The sequence below is a fragment of the Plutella xylostella genome, chromosome 14, assembly GCF_932276165.1.
Source record: "Plutella xylostella chromosome 14, ilPluXylo3.1, whole genome shotgun sequence".
NCBI lineage: Eukaryota > Metazoa > Arthropoda > Insecta > Lepidoptera > Plutellidae > Plutella > Plutella xylostella.
The window spans coordinates 1,334,112-1,361,450 of NC_063994.1; the positions used below are offsets into that span (position 1 = coordinate 1,334,112).

The following is a 27,339-nucleotide window of genomic DNA, read 5'->3' on the forward strand; positions in this document are numbered from 1 at the left end:
GGTGAAATACTGCTCTGAACTAGGAAATAACAGAGTTTTTCCTGTGTTTCAGATTAAAAAGATCTTACAAAGAAGAACTTAAGCATCTAATTAAATAATCTTAGTTACAAAACATCTTATAAATAAGTTTAAACAAGGCAAAATTATGTAAAAAAAGAATGTGCAAAGAAGAAATAAAATTGTTTGCTGAATAATTGTATAATATGTACAACATGCAGAGGTGACCGTATCATCATTTATTAGTAAAGCGTGTCAAGATCGATAGGTATTAAGTAGGTATATTATATAATTCTTCCTCAAGTCTGTCTAGATTTAGTTTAATAATTGTTTATGAGTAAATTAGCTTAGGTACGGGTTAATTATTATGGTTAGTAGGACAGTTCCGTGAGTTCTAATACCTATGTAGAAATAATCTAGTTCATTAAATTAAGATATAAGACAGTATATAATATTACACATGAATAAGTTAAAATTTTGACTACTTAATAAGAGGCGCCTTCAGACGTCTTCATAATTAATTGACGCAATGTAACGTTTTTGGGCTATAACCTTAGCTGGGCATTCGGCATCCCCCGTCTTGTGATTGCAGGGCTTGTTGAAGTGGAGGCAGGTTGCACATTTTGGCGGCTCAGCTTTTTTGGTGCATTCACTCAGCACGTGGCCTCTCTCCCCGCAGTGGCCGCACGTAGCGACCGTCTCCCGGCACGACTTGGCCGCGTGGCCATACTGCTGGCACTTGTAGCACCTGGTCACAATTGTGAAATCTTTTACAGGGCAGGATGACCAGTTAAGAAATACTCTTCCTTGGGATATGAGGGCGTTGCGTATCAGTGCTAGAACTTCGATGATAAAATTGCAGGTCTTAGCATCTCTCTTACCAGATTTATGGCTTAATTTAATGCTGTTCATAAAGGACTCTTGTGAAGTATCCTGGAGTTTGTCGGCGAGGTTTTGGTGGTAGAGGTAGTTGAAGACGTCTGAGTCCTGCATCTTCACAGGAACTCCTATGATAGCAACTCTGGGTTTGCGTTTATGGGGCTCATCGATGGTAAGACCAGAGGTCTCCAACTGCTTCGACTGTTTTAACCCTTAATCAAATATAGGGAAATTATTTCCCACTTGGTCTGAATCGAAAAAAATATTTTTATTTTTGTACTGGTTACTCTGATCAATATCAACATTAGAAACAAAATAATCTTGATTAAGTTTTAAATTTTATTAATGCCATCACTTTAAAAAAAACCGCAAGCTGTCATCGTACGTCAATGTCAAAATCACGATTTCAATTTTTCTGTGTCAAAAACCGGTTCTCGTGTCGATATTTCAAAATTTTTGGAGAAAAAAATCTGCTAAGTACCTAACCACAATACTATTGTAAACTTAACTTGTTTTACAAATGGATTTTATGGTGATTGGCACGGTAAAACTGGTGTTTCTTGCTTTTTCGTAGGTTCAATTAAGTGAGAAATTATTTCCCACTGTTTGTTCCTGCAGTAAAAATATACTAAATTTATCTATACATAAAATATAATGTTACTTTATTGAACGAACTAATATGTATGGTTTTTGATAAGTATAAGCGGTTTACTACTCCAGATTCTTCTTATTTATTTGCAGCATTTTGAAACAATTATTAAAAAGAAACGTAATATTGCTTACTACGAAGAATTTAGAAGAGACTGTCGAAAACATAGCTGACATTTCTGATTTATCAAACACAGATTCGGAAGACGACTCATGCTATGTCAACAGTATTAATTCTCCTTCCGATAGTTACCTCAAACAACTTAACGACTGCATATTTCCTTATTAAAATATTGTTCTTAATACTATTGTATCATTTTATAGTTTTTTTTCTAAAACAAAAAAATATTTATAAAAAAACAAGCAAAGTAGCGGCAACTAGCTTGTATAGAAACTGTAGTAAATATTAATTAAAATTTGTGATCTGCACCGGATAGTGGGAAATAGTTTCCCACTTGATATTATTTTGCTTAGCAATCACGAATAGTGGGAAATTATTTCCCATAGCAAAACCCCCCTTTCCCCCCACTAAAAAAAATTTAAAACATTTTTTTCGTAATCTACGGACCCAACTTACCTAAAAACCATACATGGTTTACATTTTTATCAAAAAAAAACATCCATTTGATTAAGGGAACTTCTCGATATCCTCCTTCGTGTCAGTGCTGATGATGACACCTCCATTTCTCGTCTTTCGTAACCCCGTGACATGCAGCTTCATGTCATTGGGGCTAATAATTGTCTGGACTAGAGATTTAGTGTCTTCACTTGATTTATTTCTGTCACTAGGGTAGATAGCTATGGAACTTGAGTGGTCGGGCTGGATATGGGGCAATGGGCCTTTTTTCAGGATATCGGCGAAAGTGGAGGTTCCGGGATGAGTTTTTGGGGCTTCACTTATAATGCACTTAAGGTCTTCGAGTTTTTGGGACAAGTTATTTTTATCTTGAACTGCTAGGGTTTCGTTCCCGTCTTCCCGGGAATTCCCGTTCCCGGGAATTCCCGGGAAATTTGTCCTTCCCGAAACCGGGAAAAAAAATAGCATTCCCGGGAATTCCCGGGTTTGGTTTTTAATCGATTCTATGCTATATTTTCATCTTTATTTATCTGTTTCTCTTACCTTGAACCAAAAAAAATTATCGGCAGGCTTGTCGTCTACTATCAGAAACTCGGTTTTGTTGTAAATTATTGGAAAATCATACGTGTTATTGTTTTCGCGCAGCTGCATTGCAAAGATAAATGACTCATCTACATCACCTTGTTTCACCTCTTCCTGATTCAATATTTTCATATTTTGAAAACCAAACAATTGATGGGCTTTTACATATGTGACCAAAGAGTTTGTAAAAGCTAACGCTAGTGTGACGCCTGTCATATTTTTATTTTATGTCCCCGTTTTATTTCCGCTTTTATATTTTTTTATAAAATTACTAACGCATAGAAAAAACCAAAATAAGAAGTAGGTTGAGCGATAAATTGTTGAATGAATATGTTTTAAATATATGTAATTAAATATATGTAAAATAATAAATTTTCTATTTTAATTATATGTCATAATAATATTATTTTCTAACTGGTTATTGTTTAATTTACAATTAAAAAAAACAAATGATTTGGCATGTAAAACAAATAATTATAATTTTGGTTGTTAATTTATCTGACTGTTGCTTTTTTCTACCTATACGAGTGATAAAAGTATATTTGATTAAATTGTAAGTGTTTTAATAGACTTTTAATACCCGATAATAGCAAAACTTTAAATTTAAAATAAATTCCCGTTTCCCGGGAATTCCCGGGAAATCTTGAAAAAAAATCCCGTTTCCCGGGAACAGAAAAAGGTCGGGAAAAACGAAACCCTAACTGCGTCCAGTGCGGTATAGGCTTGTCTAGTGTTCTGCCCCAAAGCCTGGTACAGAACCGCTATATGTGAGGTCTCACTTCCTACTTTCCGGCATAAATTGTGGATTCTGATTTTTTATGATGATATAAACACATAGGTACAAAAAAGGCGGTCTTATCACTAAAAGCGATTTTTTCAAGACAACCTTTAGGTGGAAGAATATTTATGTTCAGATAGGGTCAAGTGTACTAAAGAATGTATTAATTAACTATAAATACCTACAAACTAAACAATATATTTACGTGAAATTATACTTATATACCCATAACAATCATATATATCATATAATAAACTACATATACCTACATAAATGTAATTATCAGATTTTATAGGATTATATTAATTCTTGTCTGAGCTCCGATAATAATAAAATAATGCATAGAGAAAATTAAGTGAGTAGTTAGGTAGTTATAATACGTTTAATTTCGTCCGTTTCTAATTTTTTATTTTATTTTTAACACTTTATTGTACACAGAAATATAAATACATAACAATTGAAAAACACAGTAAAAGCATACAATGGCGGGCTTATTGCCAAAAAGCAATTTCTTCCAGCCAATCTTTGTTGGTGGATAAAAGAGTTACTTATATTAGCTTAGCTATTAAGTTACAGGTACAATAACAATACTATACAGCCTACAATTTAATATTCTTTGTATCTTCTTCTGTTGCAGTTGCAGTCCACTGTTGGACGTAGGCCTCTACCAAAGCACGCCACTGGATGCGATCTATAGCTATCCGCATCCAATCATTACCTTTTGCAAGTCGTCTTGAAGGAATCTATCCTACTTTTTTTTATTCTTCCTATAAAATGGGTAGCGCCATAGACTTATAGTCTACGGCGCTACTATCTACGCAACACTTAGGGAATAGTTCCGATAACAGCCACCAGAGTCATTTTCATACCTCGGGGCAAAGTTACCATAGCTAGTAGGTCGGTCGGTATATGGACCGATCGTGATATGTTAGCGACCCGAGGCTTGAGGTCGTGAATAAGCGTAACAGCTGATCATTGATAGTTGGCAGAACAAATGCTACACTGACCTTTGGGTAAATTGACTTCTTTGGGTTGTGTTGTGGTGTGTTGGTATTGCAACAAAATCTGCATGCGTAGTGCGAGTTTTGACATAGGTATTAAGTAGTAGGAGCAGGTAAAAGTGCGTGAGTTTGTAACCGTTGAGGTAATGCAGCAAGTGTACCGCTAGGTGACATAAAAAAATACGCTTATGATGATAAGTACTAAATAAATATTCAATTTTGATTATTTGATAAAAGCTGCAGCGGATCCACCTTGGAAGTTAAAAAATATGATTGTAGATTGCGATTCTTAAATGGAGAGTAGGTACGTAAGAGAAAGAGCAAGCGTTTAAAAAAATCGCAAGATTCGTGTATCCCCGCAACATTGCACAATGACGAAGCGTGACGTTAATCAAAAGTGTTCGATGAATGACTTTGGTTTTATACGCATTATTTGCATCGGTGAGCATCTGCCTCCGTGGCGCAATTGGCTAGCGCGTTCGGCTGTTAACCGAAAGGTTGGTGGTTCGAGCCCACCCGGGGGCGTTTCTTTTGCCTTTTATAATGGCCATAATAATTATTTTCATGACTAGGTAGGTACCATTGCTACCAAACGCTACATTTAATTTAGAATATCGATCAGTAGGAACTTCACCTATATCGTAATAGCTGGTAATAGCCCTTATTGATCTTTTGTAAATATGAAATAGAGTTTTATAAAAACACACACACACACACACAATATTATTATTATATGTAGAAAGAGTTAATTTAGCGTTTAATTTCTAGTTTAGTGTTTATTATTTAGCTATAGTAATATGTATAAGAATGATGTCATTTAGTTTTTGCACAGCATAAATACAATATTAAACAAATAAAATCACATTTAGCTATAATAATATTAAGATTAATTTTTAAACTAAATGTTATAAGAATTATCTTCTATCTTCTAATTATTTAATGATCGCAACTATAAGCGTTATTGAAAATAAAAAATAAAAAAAGATTCTCTCCGGCGGGGAATCGAACCCCGGTCTCCCGCGTGACAGGCGGGGATACTGACCACTATACTACCGAAGATGTTGAAAGATAGTGCGAAATTATTCATTATTTGGTGTTAACTTAAATAATATGGATAAGAAAGATTGAACTCTATACAAAGAGACCAGCCATGGGCAGTCAGTTGGGCACCCTGCCGCCCTGCTGGGACCTCGACTCGACAGTCTTTATACTGAGATGTTGTAGGTGTTTAGATATAAGTAGGTAAGTCGCTTAATTTCTGTTTTAGTTCTTAGCTTTTTTATTTACCAACTAAAAAAGAATAAAAATGATTAATATATTAAATATAATAAGTTATACATATTTGGACTATAACTTTATCACAATGACGAGGCTTCCAGGCTTAAAAACTATAGACCTAATTATTATTATGAAAAAATAAAAAGAAGTGATTCCTTCGAGCCGGATTTGAACCAGCGACCTATGGATGTCTATATCATAACCTCTACAGTCCACCGCTCTACCAACTGAGCTATCGAAGGTTGAAGTTGTCACGCGAAATTTTAGTATATTATCTATTACACTTAAATTATAGTTATGACGACCGACAACATGCACCGCAATAGGGAATACGCATGCATTTTTGTGATGTGATGTAGGTCAAAAAATTAAAAAAATACTTTTACTCTTCGATTTACTATACAAAGTGAAAATAAATTAGACATTTTATTTCAATTCTTTTTAAGTGAATATCTTTCAGAAACAATATTTAAATTAAATAATTATTTTTGTAATATTAGAAGAGTTAAGTAGAAAGGTCAAATTGATATGGTTATTAACCCATTAGGATTGATGACGACCTGTCAGCAAGGAAAATTTATCATTTGATCAGATAAGTACTAAGTTATAAATATTATTTAATGTTCTTAGCTGACAGATGTCATCATTTAGTAGGTACCTAAGTTAAAAACTGTGTAAGTAGGTACTTTTTATTAAAAAGAAAATATAATTAAAACTAGGTACATTTCTATCATCAAGGACGTCAATTCTTGAAACATTAAGTTGCCCTACGAGTTCACTATCTTGACTCTTGACCGGTTTCGTACTGCGGTTTTCTAGGAAGCGAACTTGTCGCAAATTTCCAGAAAATTAACCGCTCATGTTTTAAAACTTATCAAAACACTGGTTTTTAAAAGTTGACAGATGAGTTTTCCGAGCAGGTTTAAGGTTTAAGGTTACTGGCTGGCGAGTCAGAGATACATTGCCACTTTTCTTTTTTATCAAAGGAAAGCACTGGTGCGAAAAAGGTGATGGATGAGGTTAGCTAGCAAGAAGGCCTCATGGTTGGTATGCGACCTGGGGGGTCACTCGATATGACGAAAAACTAAGTTGTGTTAACGTGCCGATTGCACGAATTCTCGTTCGTTCGTTTTTGGTCGTCACATATCACATCACATACGTACATACGACCCATCACGTCCCCACTGCTGGGGCACGGGTCTCCTTCCAATGAAGGAAGGCTTCAGGCCTAGTCCACGACGCCGGCCTAGTGCGGGTTGGTGGACCCCAACTCAAGCCAGCTAGTTCTGAGAGAGTTGTCGGGTAAGTGGTCAACCCGACTGTCAGATGTTTTCAAGCTGCCGAAGACCTCTAGGCTTAACGACTGCTGCCGTTTTTGATCAGTGTAGAGTAACCCTCTCGCGGGGGAACGCACGCAGCAAACGCCGCTCTATAGAGTCTATGGTCGCAGTCGCCTTCTCGCCGGGGACGCTGCCGCTCGCGCCATTCCGGATTTCAAATTTAGAACGGTGTTCGTTCGGAAAGTGACTCGTGGATTTTAGCGTGTTTGAATTCGGTTTTGCGTGATTCCTGCTGCGGATTTCCGTTGTCTTCCTAGACGGTAAGTTGCGATTTATTTATTAGTTAGTGCATTTTGTTTCCTGAAAAGTTTTTCTATAAGAAAATTCTATGGTAGGTAGTTTAATAAATGTTTTTGTGATTTACTAACTCAATTTACATACACAAAATAATAGCTATATTAGATTGTAAAAAGAAAGATTTATGAAATCAGCTAAGAAACTACGTATTTTTCCGCAACTGAAAGACTATAATCATTTAAATAAGTTAAGAAAAAAAATGCAAAACGACGTAAGCCAGAAAAACTGTACCAATTTCAAGTGCATTTTCCCAATAACTTTTGTTCGAGATAAAAATTAATTGTAAATGATAACATTCGATCGATAATTCGATCGATCGGCTGCAAAAACCCGTCGCGATGCACGATGTGGCGTGTCGGTTTAATGACGATGTGCGGTCTCGATTTCTTCGCAACACTTTTTGTCCATTTCGTAATCGCTAAAGAAATTACTATTCGTGGGATGAACTCTGTTCATTCAACGTACGGAGATTGACTCCGAAGATAATAAGCATGTACACTTCAGCTGCGTTTTAAAGTTTTTTATTGTTATATATTTTTAATCTAGTTATTAAAGGTAGAATATTTCCGAGCCATTATCATCTAGTTACTTTTATTTTATAGTTTAGTAAATATTTACTTAGTGAAACTTATTATATTAACATGTAACTTATCTAGTTATTTACAGGTGTTTTTGTTACCTATCAGAAAATAAAAAACCGGCCAAGTGCCAGGCGCGGATCCAGACCTCAAAATAGGTGATGGGCAAGTCAAAAAAAGATGGTTTTGCCTTGCCTAGACAGCAGATACATATTTTTGTATGTTGGTGGTGATCGTAATAATATTATGGTTATGCTAAATGCAATTTTTCCTCCTCAGAAGTCATCTGGATCTTTACCGATGAAAGTCATGAACCATTATAGGATCACATTGTTCTCCGTCTGTCTATGACCAACCTTCTTCTGAGAAACAGGTGATATTTCGCATACATATACAATATATATATTTACGGTCCTGACAAAGTAGTAAGGGGTCGTTTTTCTAATTTTTTGTCCATTCCATTGGTGATATTTGGTGAGGTTTGGGACCATCCCCCCCTGCCCCCCAGGTTCACGTGTATTTTTTTGGCAGTCTATAATAAAGGCTATTTTTGCCTGGAAAAAATATTAAAATTATGGCGTTTTGATTCGGAAAATATTTATGAATTCGGATAAAATTCATGAATAATTAATTAATTCATGTTGTCTTCGTTCCACGGAGTTGCAAGACTTTCATCTGGTAAAGCTTCTTCTTGCGAGTCAATCAAGGTACTACAAATCGTTCAAAATTTCGCGCCGTTCAAAATTTCGGTTCAGAAATAGCGCTTTTTGACAAAAATATATATAAAATTAATACACTTCATGTCTAACGAGACCGAATGATGTTTCGTGATGTTTTCCATACGTAGTCTCACGTGATTAATAGACGGCCCCTAAACTAAAATTTTGAAAATATTTTTTTGGGGTACCTAGCTCGCAGTGAGACTAATTTTTTTTCCCCGCTGTTTCCATGGTATAAGGTATGTATTTCAAAAATATTATAGGTATGCTCAAACCATTTTTTGATTCAGTGATTGATTTACGAAATATTTAAAAAGTGGTAATTTTTGTAAGACTCAATTGTGTCCCCGCCCCCTATTTTTTATATTCAGAAATTTTTTGATTCAGTGATTTCATATTTTTTAGACCGGTTGGTCTAAATAAAAAAATGGTTTGAGCATACCTAAAATATTTTCGAAAGACCTATTCAACGATACCCCACACCGCCAAAACAACGGAAAAAAATAATTTTTCCCCACGTTACGTGTGAGGTACCCCAAAAAAAAAACAATATTTAATTTTACTACTTTGTTGGGGGCGTAAATTCGCTGTATATCTATGCGAAATATCAGCTTGATATCTTTACCCGTTTCTGAGAAAAAGGGTGGTGACAGACAGACAGACGGACGGACAACAAAGTAATCCTATAAGGGTTCATTTTTCTTTTTGAGATACGGAACCCAAAAAAATCACGGATATACCTAGTAGTTACATATATGACGAAATTAAAAAGAAAGCTATCTCAGGTAAGTAGACTTGTACGGGACCCTCAGTGCGCGAGTCCAATTCGCACTTGGCCGTTTTTTTTTGTATATAAGTAACTGTATCATAAAAAACTATTTGGCGTATTGAGATAAAACTGGTCTCGTTGTATACGTAAATAGTTACTTTTGCTGTAAGCTGAAACTCAGGCTGTTGGTATGACCGAAATTTTTATAGTTTTTGAATTCTTTAAAAGATATTGTTTTTGAGAACTTGGGCTTCTGAGGGGGAAAAATATATTTACCATAACGCAAAATCATCACCACCATATAAAAATATAAGAAACAGCCACTAACGTGATAAACTAACGAAATTATTATATACTTATATTGAAATCCCGTGGTGTGACATGGCAAGTAATTTAGGTTATGGGCATGCCCATCTTGCCCATATGGGTGGATCCGCGCCTGCCAAGTGCGAGTCGGGCTCGCGCACAAAGGGTTCCGTAGCAGCAAATATAATATTACAGTTAAATCAACCTATCTCAAAAACTATAAGAGATACTTTGATCAAACCAAAAATCGTTGAAAGAGTTAATTAGCATGCATCACCTCTATTTTTTTTAGAATTTTATACCCCGTAGTTATAAAAATAGAGGGGGGGGGACATACTTTTTACGACTTTGAGAGCTGATATCTCAAAAACCGTTCACTTTAAGAAAAATGTTTTTTAAAAAACTTTATATCATTTTAAAAGACCTTTCCATTGATACCCCACACGGGTATGTACATCGAAAAAAAAAAATTCATCCCTCAGTTACATGTAGCCCATGTTAGCCCCACCCCCAATTCTTTTTTTTACTATTTAGTGTCATATTTTTGTAGCGGTTCATACAACACATATTCCCATCAAATTTCATCACTGTAGTACTTATAGTTTCCGAGTAAATCGGCTGTGACAGACGGACAGACGGACAGACGGACAGACGGACAGACGGACATGACGAAACTATAAGGGTTCCGTTTTTGCCATTTTGGCTACGGAACCCTAAAAATACACTGTCTTCATGAAAGTATGAACAACTAGAACACTTTGTCATATTCAACCGACACACACACAAACGTCCTAGCCCGATTACAAATATCTGTCCGTAAACAAATATTAATCTAATTCGGCCGGGATTCGAACCCAGAGCTCTCGGCACTGGAGTCAGCGCTCTGTGACCAACTAGAATATAATAGGTGTCAGATTCTGAACAACATTTCTTTCTTCCTGTAAAAAAGTATACAAACATACATATTTAAGTGCATAAAATATGTATTTTTTCCACTAATAAAGTTGGTGTTTAGCTTAGTAACTTTATTGAGACCCTGAAAATACATAAGAGAAGGCACAACAAGGACACATCTAGTGCCATTTGAACTTATTAAATGAAAGGTCGCTTGTTAGATTCGTTATTGCATTTAGCAGTATTTTATGTTACATACCTAAGTTTATTAATTGCAATTTAATAATTAAACTGAATAATTCCATCTAAGAGTGATTTATTAGCATAATATAACTATACTTATACAAATTATGAAAAATAACAACAACATTATGAAACGTTTTAACAGTCTACGCTATTAGATTTAATGATTTAAAAAAATGACTAAAGTCTGTTTTTAATCTCAGATACTATAGATTTCTAGATTTTCCCGCCAATAGTACGTACGATATGTCACTTAATCGTGGGACAATCGACTGTTGATGAACTAGTATCTGACATTAAAAAACAAACCATAGGTAGCTGCACCAGGTCAACGAAAAGGTGCAATATAATTTTGTTTTTAAAGAATTTTGTTAAATAATGCAATCCACGATACACATTATTGCACTGGCTAACTGACTTTAGTAATAGAATGCAAGTCCACTCACTCGTGCAAGGTATGCGGATTTTCCTTACTACCTATTGCAATTAATTTAAATAATCGAAAATGTATGCTAAATTTTATTGTTGCTATCGTAACTTCTTTATTGGCGACCTTGCAAAGTCAAAATGGTTTCACAAGTTTATACTTACTTTTGAATGTCTTAGGTACTTAATTAGTATACTTTAAGTATTATTTCTATCTTTATTATTTAGTTTTAATTTCAGTTAGGCAATGACACTGCTCTATATTAGGCATTATTAAAGTTCTGACAATACGATAGCGAAATATAACTTGGAAATTAAGTAGTATATGAACACATGTTCAGAATCATGTACAATGTTCTCTTTGTTTAATATGAATCTAACACACAATCATTTACTCCATAGTTCTTCTCTCCAAGCCTTACCGCTTTCCAACAACTGAACTTTATCAAGAAAGCAAGGTCCTGACTGTCAGACAAATCTACATTCAAAGAACTGTCCTAAGATTTCATAAAACATCTTTAGTAACCCGCTTAATTACCAATCGGCCAAGCAGATTCGAACGCTGGCACGTTCCTCAATCAAGAACAATATTTGCGAGCCACTTTTACAAATTTAGGAGCCCTATTCTTTACACTAATATTAACAATACCCTACAAATAGTCAATTTAAGAACCCACAAATGTAAAACGACTTTGTACAAATGGCTACTGCAAAAAAACTATGTGGACACCGAACTCATTCTGTAACCAAATATTTTTTTTTTTTTTTTTAATTAGAAGATTCCCCCATAACATTACAATTTCCCAATAACACTACTTAATAACTAAACAAATAAAAACATTATAACAAAAAAATAATAATATATAGGTATAACAATATAAGTATATTACTTACTAACATCATTAAAATATTTACTTACATCTCACTACTACTCACCACAAATCAACACTAATCTTCAATACTCACATATACTATCCATCACGCACACTCACATAGCTTGGAAGCCATCACGTGGTACTAACAAATATACTTCACGACCCTAGCTGTAGACACACGCCGGATGATGTTTACTTCAATATTGTTCTTTAATGCAATGAGAATACAGTAGAAAATAATTATATTACTTTTTCAATAGACACAAATATTACTATTACGCTATTACGAACATTTTTCTGTATCATGTTGAAATGTTTCACTACCTACCCAACTTGTGGAATAAGTTGTATTGTAGACTTTATTTAAATTCAATTTGTAATACCTAAGAAGCTGTTTGCGATAAACATGTTATACTTACACCTATTTAAGTAGTTTAATGCACCTACCTAACCTAAACTGTACGTTGTAACTTAATTAGTTAGATACTTACCAAAGTAACAGTAATTTTAATAGCAGTAGCAAGTAGGTACATAATGTAAAACTAACACCTACATAAGTAGAACCTATCTATAATTAATATTAAAACCTCTGTCTGCGACAAAAATGAAATACTTACCTACTATGTAATGTAATGTACCTACTTACTCAGCCTGCACGTACGTTATAATCATTTTATTAGTTTAAGTACTTACACGAAAGATGCCTGGCTACCCATAGCACAGGGTATCCTAGTTTGGGAGCCAGGAACCAAAATGTAAACCTACTTATGGCTAATAAACGTTTTTCATTTTTCATTTTTCATTTTTCATTTTTCATACAAAAGAATTCAACGGTCCACAAAAAATAAAGTTCTGTCAATGTTTTGATACTGACTGGTTTTTGAAATGACAAATAATATTGTTATTACCTTTTTAACTATTGCATTAATATTGTTATTTACTTTTTAACTATTATATATATCCAAACTATTATACTATTTTATTCAAATTGGCTTAGCCGTTTTGAAAAGTCTTAGCCTAGCCTTAGTTGATTAGGATCAAGGATCATAATAGTATTGGATCGTTGGTAGTAATCAATGTTTATATGTAAAGACCAAAGAGTTATCAAACTAGAAAATATCTTAATATCGCGATGTACATACGGCTAAGAGCCACATCTATAGGTACCTATTTACAACTGAATACGTTTGAAACTTAAACAACTTTTACAGTCGTCGAAATATAAGAGGCCCGTTTGGACAGCTCCAAAATGTATAGGAAGACAGCTGGTGTCAAATCTAAATCATAAAAAATCTGAACAATAAGTAACTTTTGGTGCTTCAAAAGTTCTTTTTTCTTGCGGCCTTTAAATAATACGCAAGAGTTTGTGTCTTTTTATGTATTTCATCAAGTAAATCAAGAGTAAATAGCAAATTTGTAGCTGTCCAAACGGGCCTATTATATTTCGACAACTGTAGTGTTGAATGTTGGGGGTTTTTAACATTTCCATTGGTTAGGTTATTTTGATGTTCCCGCCAACCCACGGACCCGCACGGTAAAGCTACAACACACGGACTCACAGTATAGTAAAGTAAGCGTAGATGTCGTTTTACTTTCACATAGCAAAAACGAAGCGTTGCGGAACCGGCCACGGAAATATTACGTCGTGATCGGATTAATTTATCATTATGATTGATTTTGAACCGCGACAACAAAGAAGTGGTGTGAGTTTGGCAAGGGAGGTCTTTGTTCTGAGAACCGTAAGGATCTATTTCAGTCAGTTCAAACCTTACAATTCAGTGAAAAATATCACTAAGCAAATTATCAAGTATGGTTTTCTTGTTCCATATTAGTTAGGGGGCGATCTTTGTCTGGTTTAACTTACTATTTAGGCTATGGTATATTTTGTATTTTTGTATATGAATAACACAAGATTGTTTTTAGTTTTAGACCCATATGATAAGCGATTGTGGAAGCCTCTAGTACGAGTTTTAAAATTTACAAAAACTTAATAAGTTTAGGTTTTCTTATAGTTTTCGACAAACTTGTACTAAAGTCTGTTTTTTAATCTCAGATACTTACTAAATTGTCAGATGAACGGTATATCAACAGTCGATTGGCAAGACAATCGACTGTTGATAAAACGTTCAGAATCAGTAATTTAGTATCTGAGATTAAAAACAGACTGTAGACGTACTGTTGATGCCGGTTAGCAACAGCCTATTTAAGTGTGTACTTATAAATATGTATGAAGTGGCAATAAACGGACTCATAGATACGACCTAAGCATATATATATAGTATATACCTGTACTTATGTACAACACGCTAGCGCAGCTTTCTCAAGCGACCGGTTTATTTATATTATAATGTATTTACCTAAGCATTTTTCATCAGAATCTGAGACATATATTTGTAGTAAGCATATACCTACCTAGCCGTCAATAAAATTATATTGTACTAGCTGTTCCCGCGCGCTTCGCTTCGCCTTAAAAAGTTTTCCCGTGGGAATTCCGGGATAAAAAGTAGCCTATGTTCTTTCCCAGGGTCTAGACCGTATGTATACCAAATTTCATTCAAATCCGTTCAGTAGTTTTGGCGTGAAAGAGTAACAGACAGACAGACAGACAATATTATATACAAGTTAGGATTAGTTAGGATTAGGATAGGATTGTCGGTAGAGATAAGTAGGTATTTAAAACATAAATGCCTTAACATCCTTAATTCAACACTTTTTTAAGGTTGTTGATTTTCAGCATATTGCTATGTGTGTCTATGTGTCTGTATGCTGGCACTGGAGGATCACTCTACTCTACTCATACCAAATATGTGAACGAATGTGACCTGACCCCTTAGCATGAATTTTCATCGTGAACGTGACGTGAAATTACTCGATGAATTTTGTAGGGAAATTTTAGTTCAGCTACCGACCGCCAGTGGCGCTGTTCATATTTTCATACAAAATTACTCGATGAATTCTACTAATTACCCTCTGGTACGGATGGGCCAATTCGTTTTCTTATTTTAAGCAAAAAGTTTAATTTAACAAGATCGCGATTAAAAAAAGCTCCATTCAACTCTATAACATAAATAATTTACCGTCTCACAGCCTGTCAAGACTTCATATCTTACTTGTCAGTCGTTCGTTACAAAACGGAATAGACGCATGAATTAATTCATCGTTTGATGAAATATTATGTTATACTAACCTAACCGCATCTCTTGAACGGAAAAAATAAAAAGGAGAGCATACACAATGTTCAGCAGCGAACGAATATGGGCTGATGATGATAAAACTAATTGACGTTTGCCATTAATAGTATATCGGGTAAACATTTTGATTAGTTACAATACTATGTTACTTTTATCTGTGATAAGTAACTAACGCATCTTGAAATGTTAAATAACATGATCTTACAAAAAACCTTTCATCTGCAAAATCTAGATATCAGTTTTTCTTTGTTTTATGTGACACACCATCTTGTTAATTTTATCATTCATTTAAAAATCTTTGATATTGGCTACTACATATTTAATAATAGTTACACTTTACCAGTTTTGGTCCCAGTATTACTAGAAGCCGGAACAGGGCGCCTGCATATGCAGTGATAAGCCATCAGTATCTTCCGGTGCTAATTGCTGCTGCGTCTAGTCAGCCGATCGATCGATTATTGATCGATTCGAGATGCTTAATCACCAATAATTGGTTTATACCACAGTGTAGACATGTATAAAGGCGACCAAAGGGCTGGCACGTACCTAGGACAAAGAATATGCAGATTATTCAGCGGGGCAATGCGGCCAGCCTCTTGGGAACCTTGTGAAACGACGGCGGCGGCAGTGACCTAGATTTTTTTTATCTATTAAGATAGGTAGCTAGTTATGACTAGGGGCAACTTGCACAAACATATTAAATCTAGATTTAGTGTCAAATCAACAATCCTTTTAAATTTATGGCTGAAATCGAGAATTTTTAGCACTAAATCTAGATTTAATATGTTTGTGCAAGTTGTCCCTAGTCATAATTATATGTTTGTGTGGTTTTATTCGACTTACTTACTTTATAATTATACTCATACGAGTATGTATAAGATGGGATATCTTCACATGCGCAATTACAGCCAGCATTGACCCCTGTGCTACGTAACAATAAGTGTGTAATTGCTCTGGGAGTGTTATCGAGTTACCAGAATAATGTTACGCCAAGGTGATATGAATGATGATAATGACTTTAACGACCTTTAACAAAAATATAAATAACTAGCTGTTCCCCCGCGCTTCGCTTCGCCATAAAAAGCTTTCCCGTGGGAATTCCGGGATAAAAAGTAGCCTATGTTCTTTCTCAGAGTCTAGACCATATGTACACCAATTTCATCCGGAAATCCGTTCAGTAGTTTAGGCGTGAAAACGTAACAGACAGACAGACACACTTACTTTCGCATTTATAATATTAGTTAGGATAGGATTAGGATTAGTGCAAACAAATGTTGCAGAATGTATGAAAGGATGGGATCACATACAATAATGAAACTATACGACAAGCAAAGCAAATAAGGAATTTTCAAAATCGTAGTACAAAACTTAGGCGGGTGGCGGGTAATGGTTGCATGAGGAAGGCCGAGGACAGAGTGTTGTGGCGCTCCTTGGGAGAGGCCTATGTCCAGCAGTGGATGATTATTGGTTGATGATGATGATGATGATGATGTAGTACAAAAGTTGTTCAGATGACCTCCTCATTTACCTCTTTTTGGTTTTCTATACCACTTTAAAACACCCTGTATTATGTCAGGTTATGTAATATCAATCTCTTTATGTACGGTCAGCTGCATAAGTCGTTATACACTTTTGTACCTTGTCAAAACTGACGAATCGTCAATATTTCAATGGATGGATAGGCGGTTTCAGATTGACAAGGTACAAAAGTGTATAGCTACTTATGCAGCTGACTGTACCTAGCTATAGGTATAACAGCCGGATCTCCGGAACATTATCCGGTTTGTAACTGGCGAGCTATAGCACTTCAATAACTTCTGATATACGTTGTCAGCGACTGACGCTAATCTGTCCAGATAATCCTTTCAGCAAGGTAAGAAACCCAAATTATTTTAATCATACTTACATTTTTTTAAACAAACTTTACTACATAGTTTCCTCACAGTTCTTTAGGTGTTATTTATAAAAAACCTATTACAGCAATACAATTTATTAAGCTTAGGTTTTCAAAATAGCTTGATTTTACTATTTAATTCATAATAATTAATTATAATACTTACATTAAATGAAATGAAAGTTAAATAATATCTATGAAATAATTTATAATGTACTAGTCTAGTACCTAAGTCTATAACTAGAAATGTAATTTATTACTATTAAAATTATGCATACGATTAGGCTTTTGGAACATTGACTGAAGTAAATGCCTGTTGATAGAAGTCTGATTCTGTTCACGGAAAAAAACGATATCTTTGAGATAAAAATCATACCTTAAATGTACCTATACCTGCCTTGCTTTGACAGTATAGGGACAGAAAGAGACAGACATAGATTTAATGCCGACATTAGCTTAAAGTTCCTTTCTGCAACTCAGCGTAAGATTCTTTGAAATGACATTTGAGACATTTTGACCTAATAAAGTTACTTTTAACATTACTTTATTGTCCAGTATGTCGTTTGCATTTCTTCCGAGTCAGTCACTGATCAAACCCCACCCTGTATAAATACCACACTAGACAAGGGAACACATGTTAATTATATTTTTCTTCGCATTAGTATTGCAAAAGCACAATAGTTCTCATGGTCCTACATTCATGAGGTGCTAAAATGGAGTATTGTTAGTCTGTGGTGATATACAGGGTGATTCCCATGGCTACAATAACTAGGCAGCCTAGGTTTGTTTTAATTTAAGTTACGCCGACAACAAGCTAGTCTAAAAGTTGCTTAATTTCTAGGAGAGAACTAGGTCTAGTACAGGTTTGATAATTTCACGAAAACTCGTTTTTTTTATTACACTCACGATATCGACACGAGCCATGAAAAGGTTTCTGTGAGAAAAGTACCCAATAACTGCTAAGCAAAAAGGCTAGCTTTATGACGGCGTTTCCAATATTGAAGTACATTTAACAGCGCATCGGAATATTACCAACTATAAAAGTTATTTAATTACTACTTTTAAAAAATTTAAGTAACTGGAACTTTTTCATTGCTCGCGCGTGTATATTTTTATAACACCCTGTAGAGTGGGTTTCGCAACCCATGATGAATAATTGTTCAGAGAGTTTACACAGTGGGTGCAGTTTTTGTTTAATTAGCATTTCATTCCGATAACACAACAATATGCTGATGAGTAGCTTTTCAGAAAACCTAAATTCATCATCGTCAGCCAAAAACCATCCACTGCTAAAAAATCAACGATACTTAAAAAAAAATTGGAACCGAATAAAAAAAACGCTTACTTATAAAATGTATCTGTAATTATTCTTTTTTTTTTATTTCACAACTAATCAGTATTATTGATTCTGTACTGACCACAAAATAACATTTAACTTGCTTGGTCATAAGAGCGAGCGGTGGTGGCGTAATGGATAAGGCCACGTCCTCTCAATCGAGAGGCCGTGGGTTCAAATCCTGGCCTGTACCAATGAATACTTTCAATTGTGTTTTCAATTAAGAAGTTTAAGTACAATAATTCCACGTGCTCTTACGGTGGTGGAAAACATCGTGAGGAAACCTGCACATCTAGATTCTAGATGCGTATCCTAAGTGCATTGTACATATTCGAAAAACGGCGATATGGTTCGCAACCTATCACGTGAGTACAAATGTACTGCGAAGAGTGGGTGGCTGGCTTGTGAGCCACCTCTGACTACCCCTTCGGGGATTACAGTCATGAGTATGAGTGCATAATTATGTATGTATGATCATAACATTTTTTATGTAGATACAAAGTAGATTTAATAAAATTATTCGTAAAGAGTTAAACTAAACAACGTAATACGCTAAATATGTTATTATAAAGTTGATGCTGCACTGTTAAGCAAGTAGGTTGAATATTTGTATTTTTTATATTCGACCTTTGCGAAGAAAACTGGCCCACATTTTGCAATAGTGCTTGCGAATTTAACGTAGTAACTATGTGAGTATACATACATAATTATGTACGTACATACACTACATAATGATCGTAGAATACATGCTTAGGTAAGGTATATTAATATAATAAAAAAATTACCTATATGGTGCTGCAAAAGTGGTAAGTATACTAAGCCGAAAGACAACTTTTGTTCTACATAAGTACGTTCAGAATGCGTTTCATACTTTTTTTTTTGTATTGTTGTGTTCTTGTTTTGCACACTATACGTATTGTATCAAGCCTACGCTATTATTATTATTTTATAATTTACTAGTGAACTAAAAATAAACTTTTGAAAGGTAATTAAACCCAGAAACTTTTCCCCGTCAATTTAAGTTTAGTTCGACAAACTGCTCAATCCATTAAGCGTTTAAAAATAACGTCTTATCCTGATAGCAATAAGAATTACTTCGGAACAATTACTTTAAGTTGGTCGGTTGGTATCGTGCGAATGCTCCGAAGATCGTTGGCCATTGACCGGGGACTATTCCGCATACTAGTCATTTAACCAGCCATACAAATAAATTAAATAAATTAAGGACTGTTGGAAGTACTTCTTCTAAGCGAGTAGGTGACAAACACTAGAGCTAGGGTAGGGATTGATATTTGACACTGAGCGAAAGCAAGCAAGATTAGCAATTAACAATCCTTAAGCAGCTCGCTTGTCAAATCTGACGTAAGTTACGTCTTACGTAAGCTAAGTGACGTATGGATCTGACTAAGGGCCACTTTTACCAAACGCAAAATTTATTTAAAATTGTATTTAAGTCAAATTTTAAATACATTTTGTACTAACTGACAGCTAGAAGTTTGACAGGCTACTAAATATACGTTTAGCGTTTGGTGAAATTCTACCTAAATTTATAGAGCTGTGTGGGTTTTATAAAAAAAAAGCAAATTAGTAGAAAGGCCCGCCCCGATTCAAATAAGTAGAATAGAGCAGTTACGTCACATCTTTGTTTTCTCCACTTTCGATTTCATCGCCGTGCGATGTGAGTCGATAATGTTGCGTTTACAACGAATTAACAGATCTCGTTGAGAATTGCCCACTGCTGGAAATAAACGCCGCTATTTCGTTGTGAGATGCCATCTGTAATTGCAGAATAGCGCGAGTGCATTGTTGGTCTTTCTTTACATATACAGAATAGCCATCTGATATTTATACTGTAATTAGTATTATTAAGATTATCTAATCTTGAGGTGGGTTGGATTTTTGTGACTATTTTTAAACCTGAAACCTTGGAAACTGGTTACTTTAGTTGTACTGTAGTAGTTTAGTTTATAAATAACGAATAGAATATATATGTCGCAGGCATCTGGTTGAATCTCCTTTTTGATTGAACCACTAGCCCGTTCATTGTATGGCGCTATTCAGTTGTATGACTAGGCCGAACGTTGATTGTACAAGCGTCAAAAAACGTCCAACTAGTTAGCTGACTTAAAATCAGTCAGGTGGTGAATAAAACAAATATGGCGTCTAACAGCTAACAGCTGACACACAAAGCACCTATATTGTTAGTTATTTGCAAATAAATTAGCTTTAGGGCCTGTTCCACAATGTCTGGTTAGTGGTTACCTGTCGGATAAAATACATACCTACTGTCACTGTCTAAAAAATAATGACAGAGAGTGACAGCATGTATTTTATCCGACAGGTAGCCACTAACCAGACATTGTGGAACAGGCCCTTAAAGTACGTTATTTGTGTCAAAATAGTGTGACAACATGGATTTACCTATTATTACGACGCGGGCGGATAGTTTAAAAAAAAAAAAATGTGGCGAAACTGGATAATTATGAACAACAATATGAAGGTACGTTTATTGTTATTGTTTAGTTAATTTATGAGATAAGAGCTTTGTAACATAGTATTTTTGTTGACTCTTGTCTGGTCATGTTCACCCTAACCAAACATTACAAAGTTGCTATACTATATCCCATTCAACGACTTCGCTGAATGACGTTCAGTCAAGACGTCGAACGTTACAATCAACGACTTGACGAGTTGTCCTTTAGTCATACAACTGAATAGCGTCATCCAATGAACGGGCTAGCAGTTCAATCAAACAGGAGATTAAACCAGATGCCAGTCCAGAACCAGACATATATATATAAACAAAATGTGTATCTAAATATACCTAAATAAAATATTTCTTAAAATGCTGATAAATATAGGACCAACATTTAGGTAGATAAGTAGTTTAAATGATTGTAATTTTTTATGTATAAAAGATTCATACTCTTCCCAGGAAGCCAAGCTAGTAACTCACAATAAGTAAATGATTACACTTATTAATGTATCTTTATAACTGGAACAATTATTTCTTACAAAATTCCCTGTCGCACTGCCAAGATACAATCTTTTACAATCTAAGTATGTGCAGTATTTTTTTTTTTAATGCAACACATGAGACAAAGGAATTACGTTATTCAGCCTTTGTATTTAAATACAGAAATAGGTGTCCAGATACTTATCTCGCCATTTTTATGCAATCAGCCATGACGAAATGGAATAGATGATACTTTGACAGTTGTCAGATCATTTACATGCAACGTTATCTTAATACGAACGAACGAAATAGATGGAGTGGAAAAAAATATGTCTTAAAACAACATCGTTTCTACCACTGAGCTCTTTCTTATATTTTTTTCACGTTCTTACAAATGGTACCTACAACATGTTGAAAAAAGAAAAGTTTATAGTTATAAATACGATTCAATAATATACAGTATACATACCTAATTATATATCTTATTTTGAATTTGTTCGGTTTGAAGATTAGTAGACTTTATTTATTGGAACAGTGAATGATTCACTGTTGTCATTAGGTTGAACTTAAAACGATTTGACAATAAACCAAAGGCGGACTGTTTTTTACTTTGTTTTTGTATGTGACACACCATCATACTCACCATTCTATTCTATTCTCTGTGGTGGTGTAAGTACCTGCACCTGGCTCTCTCGGGTGGAACCTTTGTGCATATCCCCTAGGTCTAAACTGCCTTCCTAAGCTTGGACCATTTCCCACCACGCTGGTCCACTGCGGGTTGGTGGGTTCACATTATCTAAATCTAGAGGTGACCCACCATCTTTTTCGAATATTGTTAATCTAAGTATAACATGTATTACTACTTATAAGTAAGTACATAGTATATTTAACATTAGTATATGTCACATTGCGTGCTCTAATGAAGGCAGATCTGAAATAAAAGAACATCGCAATTGAAACATAAATCATTTATGAATGTCGAAATATCAGCTATTCTATGTACCGCATAGTAATTATACTTGCAAAGACACTTCAATGTTTTAATTTCTCGTAATGATGATGAATTTATGGACCCTAATTTTTATAAACGAGTCATTATATGGTTTACACGGCCTATCATGTTTTCGAGTGCTTTTATGGTTCTTCTTCTAAGCGTGTCAATGCCAAATACCAGAGCTGCAGTAGCACAGTGGAATATAATATAAAACAATATAAGTTTGATGCATTGTATATTTTAAAACTTTCAAATTCGAGTCGAATAGACAACAAACTGACATGGAATGAACAAGCTGATACTATTTGTAAAAGATTGAGTAAATCATCCTACGCTCTTTACAGACTTAGTAAAATTGTCGACAAGAATGCTGTTGTCGACAATTTTACTAAGTTTGTAAAGAGCGTATGTGTCATTCTTTAAATGAGTTTTTTTATGACAAACTGTAATATTATTATTAAGTGTGTACCAATTATTATGACCTCATTGATGACAATTTCCGTAATTTAAATTAATTTATGCTCATTGACATTGTAACTAATTTAAAAAATATATTTATAGAATGTAAGCTGAATGTTTCTGACATATTTTGTATAATAAATAGTTTTAACGTAATGCATGCATGCTACCACCAACATAAAATTTTGTACGCCAATTACTTAGGCATAACATAGAACAACTTAAACGCATAAACACCCAACAGCATTTTAATTGTACCTATGTTAACAAATAAATGAGTTTAATTTGATTTGATTTGATCGAAAACCGAAGCTTGATTAAGCTTTAAAGTAGCTAAGGTTTAAGTAAAACTTCTCATGTTACGAACACTTCTGCATCTGTTGTCTATAATGCAGTTTAAGAGAGATTAAGTTTAAACCTACAGTTGATATATCTTGGGGAAGCTCCTTTCATCTACCCCATGGTGGTGTTCTTTACATAATGTAGTAAAATAAAATACATATAATACTACCTACTTATAATACAAAAGTAGTTATAAGTAGTTATAACCAAAACTCATGTATACACAAGTAGTAACAGAAACGAAACCAGCTTGCAAGTAATTACTGGTAGTGGTAACACGTGACTTCCCGTGACACACATATACATTATATACTCGTACATAATGTATAAAATAGTCCAGCCGACTGCTGCGAACGCTTTTTATGTAATATTTATGTAATGAAACCGGACTGTAGCAGTGTTGGTAGTTTGGCTACTGTGTGCTTTACTTTAGCTTAAAATTATTATTATTATTTAACTCTTTATAGGTAGTTTAGTTTGTAATTGTAAATTATATAAATTATGTAAATAATTGTATGTTAATAACTCTTTATTGTACAAATATTACAAATATGTATTTTGGGGAAGCTCCTTTCCTTAAGCAATCAAAGATGTCGATTTTGAAGGCACAAAACTTAACGTCTATACCTACGTTTTTCCAGTAGAAAATGATATTCACAGAAATAAATAATGGCGTCGAATTTTAAACAAAATCATTAGCGTTAACATAATGATAAAAAGTGTGTAAAATGTCAACTTTCTGAAAAAATACCTAATAATGAACTTTTCGAGAACATGTACAATAAAATAATTATTATAAACCAAGAAATTTAATCACGCAAATTAAAATATTAATCATCCTTTCTCTACTTATAATGTATTAATGGGAACTTAACGTTACTTTTATGTAAGTAATAGCAAGATGAGCCGTTAAAAGTACATGCAGTTTGTTGTTGTTGTTGGCGAAGTGTCGTGATCGTGATCAATAAGTTTCATTTAAGTAAACTAAAATAAAGTTAAGTACTAACCCCCTTATTCATAGAGAAGTTACAAAACGTTTTAACTAATAAACTGTTTTGTCCCTCTCTGTCAAAGAACAAATTGTTCTTTGTCGGAGAGGGACAAAACAGTTTATTAGTTAAAACGTATTGTAACTTTTCTATGAATAAGGGGGTTAGTATATTGCTTATTTTTTCAACTTCGGTTATGTTATTTCAATACCGCAAATGATAATACAAGTAAAGTAACCTACCACAATCACCGGTCATTCTCTTCATGTTATGTATAAAGCGAATGTCGGTCAGAAAACTGGTTTAACTTCCAACTTGCACTTTCTATATGTACCTTAGTTAAGTACCGATACTGACTTGATACCATTTTGCAAAAGAAACCACTTTGCCACTGAAATGTCATAACAGATTTTTTATTAAAAGTTATTGTCTTGAAAGCTAAAGGTTGTTTAATTAACTTGACGACAAATTTAGTTAACTACCAACAAAAAAAAATTTACGAAGTATGTCGTTAGAAAACATGTATAAGTATGTGTCTGTAAATGTAAAAACTTTTTTTTTCCTTTTATTGTAATATATTTGAAAGATTTATCATTAAACACCGATTACCAACAAAAAGCAAACCTGCTGTGCGAGCAATTACAAAAACCACTTTTAACTTTCAATCGAAAGCCTACGGTTGAATTTTTGAACTGAAGAAAGACTCAGTTTATTTGACCGTAACCAAAGAGCCATAGATCATTTCCACAGCCCAGTTTGCTGAATTACGAATTCCAAACACTTCTTCACTGAGAAAGTTGCTACAGTTAAATACTTATCAAAGTAAAGCATGATAATAAAACAAAGAAGTCACACATTAGGCACAAACGGGCACAGATACACAATTAATTGCAATTAAAATGTGGCGTGCGTTTCTTGGTAAGATGTAATTTACCTATTATTCATCTGGGTACAAATACCTCTGTTGGAACAATAGTACACGTGATAAAAGATCTCGACATAGCGACTGTCTGTGAGGTGTTACAGATGGGTGTAAGCACGAAATGAATACCATAAACTACTTGTACTGGAGATAAATCTTACAATGTTTGCTGTGTTTATGAAAGTAAATTTATATTTAAAAGCATTGTTAAATAAAGTGACTTTATTATACTCAGTGCAAATTTCTCCATAGTCGGTTAGAGCATAACCAGGGAGTAGTGGCTGACTTTTGACACATATGTCATTAATTTTAAATGGAGATACCGTTTAATTTGGAGTTAGCTGACACCCTGGATTAACACATAGGCTATTTTTTATAGCGGAATTCCCACGGGAAAGCTTTTTAAGGAGAAGGGAAGCTTGCGGGAACAGCTAGTGGTTGATACAATGAACAGCTTGTAAGTAGGCAGTCCAAATAGCCTCAATCAGGTACCTTCATGCATATCATTACGCGTTAAATTGGATGCAACAGTTCAAATTGCCGTACAATTACTGGTAATCACAGCCTGAAAACGTCAATTAAAAATGGGAGTAATTATTAATTATGTTTGCAATGTTCACTCATTGCAATAATTAAGCTACTGTATGCATCGCAAATTTGCATAACATTGTGTTGTGTTTCATATATAAACATTGATACTGTTTTATTTGGCTTTTAACTTAAGCATACTTATTATATTCTATTTCGAGTGAAATATCTATTAACCACTTTATACACAAACTTACTGCTAATACTGAACTGTATTACCTACTTTTACTAAACCACTTAGTTGTCTATCATCATCATTATAACGTGACAATTCAGATAACTGGTGATAAATTATAAAACTAATAGCGTGATAGGTTTTTTTCCTGTAAAACGCCAACAGTTTTCACGAGTAATCTTGTGTTAGAAGAAAATTGTATTAATTTTTGTCTACCATGACTGTGTACGAGTATGTAGACTTGCGATCTGTCCGATACCCATATTACAAGCTTTGCCATACTTGGGGTTGGATGGCCGTGTGTGAGATGTCCCCCCCAAATTATTATGATCTCTAAAACTTCGTATTTCGTCAAACAAGCTTCGCCCAACAAATAAGTAGTAGTAGTTGCCTGTTATGGTTTTGACGCAGATGCAGTGTTGCATGTATGATGCATTTCGCAACATACACATAGCATTACACTGACGGGCAATAAAAAAGTTCCATTGAGAAAATCATCAAATGACTCCTAAACGAAAAAAACTAACTTTATGACGTCTTCTGCAATATTTAAGTACTTGGACATCATAATATTACTTACTAAATACGTAAAGATTTTGATAAAATTTTCCATTAGATGTTTTAAAAGATTGGGGCCATTTGGTGTTTGCATTTTGTAAGTGGAACTGTTTCTTTGCACATAAGTGTAGGTATATAAGTATATAGTAGTGACTTATTTATTCAGGAGAAAGTATAATTTCCAACCACCTCTAACCTATCGGGTTCATTAGAGTTTATAAGTGTGTGTGTTTGTGTGTGTACTACTAATGTTATAGGCGCCTGAATGGTGTAGTGGTTAGTGACCCTGACTGCTATGCCGAAGGTCCCGGATTCGATTCCCGGCTGGGGCAGATATTTGTTTAAAGACAGATATTTGTACTCGGGTCTTTAAAATGTATCTATCTATGTATTTGTGTAGATATATCAGCTGTCCGACACCCATAACACAGGTTCTGCCTAGCTTGGGGTCGGAAGGCCGTGTGTGAGATGTCCCCTCATATTATTGTTATTATAAGTTTGTATGGATAATTGTTCTACTTGATTTTTTGCCTCTTCATACATAGGTAGGCAGATACACAATCAACATTCAATAGTCAATAATGATACGAAAAATTGTATCAGCTCATAGCTACTTAACAATTATTCATATTACAAACACCTTGACTCCATTCCGCCTAGGTTATCTAATTTGCAGATGTTCTGCATGTATCATTAAGAACCTATGACCCACCCAAGACCTAGGTAATTACCATAAAAACGCATTGTT

At 34.5% G+C, this 27,339-nt stretch overlaps 1 protein-coding gene, 1 long non-coding RNA gene and 3 other non-coding genes across 6 annotated transcripts in view; 3 read left to right on the top strand and 2 right to left on the bottom strand.

Annotated features, from left to right (window-relative positions):
- Positions 1 to 1,079: 1,079 nt before the first annotated feature.
- LOC125489511 lies at positions 1,080 to 2,053 on the top strand. Its single transcript, XR_007267056.1, has 2 exons — positions 1,080 to 1,420; positions 1,618 to 2,053. It is a non-coding gene; the product is annotated as an uncharacterized LOC125489511 (long non-coding RNA).
- A 2,860-nt stretch (positions 2,054 to 4,913) lies between these two features.
- Positions 4,914 to 4,987, top strand: Trnan-guu. The gene has a single exon. It is a non-coding gene; the product is annotated as a tRNA-Asn (tRNA).
- A 462-nt stretch (positions 4,988 to 5,449) lies between these two features.
- Positions 5,450 to 5,521, bottom strand: Trnad-guc. Its single transcript has one exon. It is a non-coding gene; the product is annotated as a tRNA-Asp (tRNA).
- A 372-nt stretch (positions 5,522 to 5,893) lies between these two features.
- Positions 5,894 to 5,982, bottom strand: Trnay-gua. Its single transcript is given in 2 exon segments — positions 5,894 to 5,929; positions 5,946 to 5,982. It is a non-coding gene; the product is annotated as a tRNA-Tyr (tRNA).
- Positions 5,983 to 7,175: 1,193 nt separating this feature from the next.
- LOC105386672 (alpha-N-acetylgalactosaminidase) overlaps positions 7,176 to 27,339 on the top strand; it is a 54,728-nt gene continuing 34,564 nt past the window's right edge. For both annotated transcript variants that reach the window (XM_048625405.1, XM_048625406.1), the window contains exon 1: positions 7,176 to 7,340. The gene's annotated coding sequence lies outside the window, so the exon portion shown is untranslated. The remainder of the gene's footprint in view (positions 7,341 to 27,339) is intronic.